The 5181-nt window shown below is 39.1% G+C and overlaps 1 pseudogene; it reads left to right on the forward strand.

Annotated features, from left to right (window-relative positions):
- The first annotated feature begins 529 nt into the window (after positions 1 to 529).
- On the forward strand, positions 530 to 3723 carry LOC101602438 (annotated as a pseudogene).
- Positions 3724 to 5181: the final 1458 nt, after the last annotated feature.

The following is a 5181-nucleotide window of genomic DNA, read 5'->3' on the forward strand; positions in this document are numbered from 1 at the left end:
TGTATCTGAAAAAAATTAAAAATTCATTATGATAATCCTTTTCTTCCTTTTCCTGGCCATCTGAGTTGGGAGTAGTTCTCCCTCCTATTCTGTTCCCAGGCTCCAGCCGCCTACCATGAGGCCCCAGACTTGTCATTTCCCTTTTGCTCCAAATCCCATTCTCACAGGCCTGCTCCAGACCATTCTCACATTGAACAAGTTAACTTACATATCTCATCCCTGATCAGAACCCAGCTCTTTCCCCATCATGAAATGCAAGCCTATGGAGATTTAGTATGTACATATATTGGGAACTTTCATATCTGAACATACTGTAATTTGGTAGTGTTACCATCGCCCCAGAGATGCAATCAGCACCCCCAACTATGATTTTCCCATTTTGCAGGTGAAGAAACTGACTGTACCCATCAGGAGCTTGGTGTGTCTCCAATCACTCTGCCTGTCTTAGCTACATGATTCTACCATGATGGGTGAGTTCCAGCTCCAGGGAAGACAAACAAAACAACTTATGCAATGTCTGCAAAGAGACATGACAGTAGCGCAGGTAACGCAGGCAAATTTCAAGTCAGTTTGCTGAGTTTTAATTAGCAATCCCTAGAAATAAGCAGCACAGGAAGAACTCTGCTGCCATCTAGTGGCCTCATTGGATCATTACCCTCATTGAAACATCCTCAATTTAGCTTTCTGGCTGCATAAAATCAATATATGAAAATGTCATCCAGAGGTAAGAGCATCCATTTCATATTAATTTCAGATTTATGGATGTAGGGGTTTAAATTCCAGTACAATTTCTCCTGGAAATTAATTAATTAGTGCAATGCCAACAGTACTCTCATATTGAAGCCATATATATATATACATACACATACATATATATATGCATATATATATACATATATATACATATATACATATATACATATACATATACAGATATAGATATAGATATAGATATAGATATAGATATAGATATAGATATAGATATAGATATAGATCTCCTACTGGAGAGTTTATAACATTTTAAGATATGTTTCAAATGTTAACCTTCATAATATGTCCGTGAAGTAAATATAAGTATCTCCATATTACAAATGGAAAAGGCCAAGGCTGGAAGTCTTTGACTTTTAAAGTTTCCAAATTTAGTTAGAATAGGGTTAAAATTTCAACACATACTTTGTTAATTTGAGCCCAGGTACCTTTACTTTCTTCCTTCTCCCTTGATTCCTTCCCTTCTTCACCCTTTCTCTCATTTTATCTCCTTCATTTCCCTGGTTCTCCTTTTTCTTCTTCTTTTATCCCTCTCCCACTCTTTCCCTAACCATTTTTTGCACCCTGGGTCAGAGCTCATTAAACAGCTGGTTGCCACACACAAAGCTTCTACTCCTTCAGACACGAGGCACTGTTTCACCAATAAAATGTAAATTGCAATATAAGTAGATGGCTGCTGTGCGGTTCTTGGGAAGCCTTAATGTATTGTTAATATAGGGTCCACTCCTCCCTCTCCAGAAGAGAGTTATAAAATGAGAGAAGCATGTGGAGATGATGGAGGCCCCAATTTAGCTGTGCCAGTGAGCAGCCACTGGTGAGCGTCCGTCCATATATCAATTTGGGAGCCCCTATAATGGAAGGGGTGACTTCTCCATTTGTGTAAACCATTGTCATCACTGTTTAGAGATTATTTCCAAAGCATGTCCAGCTGTTAAACTGGACAAGGCCCATGTCCTACCCACTTGAGTGGCAGTCTGTCCACGTATGTGCAGCAAAGTGTTTACATTTATGAAAGGTGGCTTCAGTTCTGGACATTAAAAAAATAATTATTTTATTTATTTATTTATTTATTTATTTATTTATTTATTTATTTATGAGAGAGAGAGAATGGGGGGCATGCTAGGGCCTCCAGCCACTGCAAAGGAACTGCAGATGCATGCAGATGCCTCTTTGCGTACCTGCCTTATGTGGGTCCTGTAGAGTTGAGCCAGAATCCTTTGGCTTTGCACGCAAACACCTTAACCACTAAGCTATCTCTCCAGCAGGGACATTTTTCCTATCTGTTTCCTTTTATAAATTTTCTGTTAAGAATATCAGCGATAGGCGGGTGACAGAAAGGCAGCGGTGGACAGGGCCTGGCCTGGCATTGGGCGGCCAAGTGGCCCTGGGGTTGGGGGAGAAGGAAGAGGAGGGGGAGGAGCAGTGGGAGGAGGAGCAGTGAGCCCTGGCGCAGAGTGGCCCTGGCCATAGTCTATGAATATCTCTTCAAGTACATCATCACTGGGGACACAGGTGTTGGTAAACCTGGACTTTTGCTGCAGTTCATAGACAAAAGGTTTCAGCCAGTGCATGACCTCACTACTGGTATATAATTTGGTGGTTAAATGCTAACAATTGACAGGAAACAGATAACACTTCAGATACAGGATACAGCAGGGCAGGAGTCCTTTTGCAATATCACATGGTCATATTACACAGGTTCAGCTGGGGCCTTGCTAGTGTATGATAGTACAAGGAGATACACATTCAACCACTTGACAACCTGCTTAGAGGATGCCTTCCAGCATTCCAATTCCAATACGGTCATTATGCTTATTGGAAATAAAAATTATTTAGAATCTAGAAAAGAGAAGAAGGTGAAAGTTTTGCATGAGAACATGGACTTATCTTCATGGAAACTTCTGCCAACACTGCTTCTAACATAGAAGAGGCATTTATTAACACAGCAAAAGAAATCTATGAAAAAATTCCAAGGAGTCTTTGACATTAATGAGGCAAATGGCATTAAAATTGGCCTTCAGCCAGTCCCAAGACAATTAGCCTAACTAGTGCAAGAAGGTGCTATGTGAACTACAGGAGTAAAGTGGCCAACATATGTCCAAGCAACTCAAAATCTAAGTGAGTCAGAAGCAAACAACCCTACGTGATGCTCACACAAGTGCAATAGTGGCACACAGCCATGGTGGGTAACCAACTGCCCTTGGGTTGGCTAACAGATCTGCTCAGTGGAAAGGAAACCATATCTGGAGCTGGGAAACAAGTCAGAATCAAGTCCAGACAATGATTCTGCTTTCCCCTGCCAAGCTCCTATTAACTTTGGGCTATAAGAGGGTCTACAGTCTTCAAATTCTCTTTAAATCAATACTGGTTATACCATTTAACTGGTGCTGACTTCACTCTCTGTTGGAGAATCTGCTTCTCTTTTTCAGATGGGAGCTGGTCCTGATGAGATAAATGACCCAGTGAACTCTACCCTGGCCCTAGCTGAAACCACAGAGGAATTGGGGAAATGAACTCTTGCTGCTTTCTTAGTGAATCTGATATCAGCACACGGGTGATGGTGATAGGTACTGAGGACACTCAACATCTACCAAACCAGACATCCCAGATGCTAATAAGTGCCCATCACTGAAGCAGACTTAAAATGCTCCCAGCATGGCTCTTAAAATTTTGTGGAAAAGGGGGTGGAAAGATTGTTAGAGCCACAACTTGGGACATTTTGCACAGAGACCCTACACAATCCCCATGGGCTTGACCTGCATACCCAATGAGGAAGCCTGCTTCAGAAAAGGGGCAGGGAGGAAGGAAAGGATGGTACCAACATGCTTTGTTTACATACTAAATATGTCCACATCTAATTTCAAAAAACGGCCCTCCAGCATGCTGCCACTAATGCAACCCACACAGGCAACGGGCAGGGGGAGGGGACAGCAGGCTGGGGGAGGCTGCTGCTGAGACTCTTTCAGGTCTAGCTGCCCAGCGGAGCTGCTCACCCTGTCTCCTCTCTCCTATTCAGCTGAGACAGCAAACTATTAGATGATTTCATGTCATAGAAGACTTTAATCCTTCAGCTTCTTGTATAACTTTGAATAAATAGTTAATGTTCACTTAAAAACACTAATTTTGGAGACTGTATTCATATCTATTTGTATTTGATTTCTAGGTCAATTGATGGAATTTTTTTTTTTTTTTTTTTTTTTGGCAAATGTTGCCTTGTGCCCTTAAATTCAAGCTGAATTGTATAAAACACTACAAAGTCATCTGGCGTATTTCAAACCAGTTTGTATAGTTAGGTTTCCTAACACCTGTGATTACCTAATGTTTAATATTATAGGACTGTCTCAGAAAGTTTGTCCATTTTGAAGGCTATAAGGAAAAAAATAACAGCAGGATTCTTAATTCTGCATTTATCATTTACTTTCTGTATATATAGTTTAACTTGCGTAAGTGTAACTTGCCAAGCTTGAATACTTAGTGCATTTACATAAATTCTATACCATTTAGAGCTTAAAGCTACAGAAACATTGTTAGGAATTACTTGGACACTGAATTTTAAACCTTTTGACATTGTTAATTAGCATGTTCATCTTTTCGTGTCACTAATCCAAGAAAAATATGCTTAATATATATTACTAATGGCTAGGTATATGTTAACCTGTTTTAATGTCAAAAGTTTAATACTTGTCCACAATTTCCTTAAGTCTTTCAGAAAAGGACTTGTTTGTCTTAATAAATGTTGTTGGGTAAAATCACATTATGATTCAGAAGGGCAGAAGTAGAAATCCCTGCATCTCAGTGACTCCAAGAATGAGTCCCACATTTAGGTGGATCCTTATGAAGACTTTAATCTTTCCTTAAACACAATAATCTTTTCTTTTACTCACATTATTTCTAAGGGTATTTTTCATTCAGAACAGTTTTTTTTTTTTAACCCTGATGTGCAGTGACTGTGTAAAATTTTTCTTCCAGTGGCAACCTCTAATCTTTAAAATATGGTAAGCACCTTGTCTGTTTTGAGGGGATATGAAAATACATCTAGCAGATGGAAAATCCTGTTAAAAAGTAGAAAAGCTTTAGTATTTACTCATTGTTGTGGTTTTATCCTTTTTTTTTTCTTTTTCTCCCATGATCTGTAATGAAATTGTTACAGCAGTGCAAAATACAATCCTATGTATAAAAACAAAAACAACCAAAAAAGAATGTCAGCTATATTTAAAAGAATAGCAACAATTCCAAGAGATAGGGAAAAACAAAAAACAAGGGAACCAAAAGCACATTTTTCCTTAAATAATTGATGATAATCTGCAGGATTTAAGTGGGATAGTTGGCTGTGTAAATCATTTTACTTACTTATTTATGTATTTATTTTTGGAAGCCATAGGCAACAGATGTTCTGCACAGGGCAGAAAATGA

The sequence above is a fragment of the Jaculus jaculus genome, chromosome 3, assembly GCF_020740685.1.
Source record: "Jaculus jaculus isolate mJacJac1 chromosome 3, mJacJac1.mat.Y.cur, whole genome shotgun sequence".
Lineage (NCBI taxonomy): Eukaryota > Metazoa > Chordata > Mammalia > Rodentia > Dipodidae > Jaculus > Jaculus jaculus.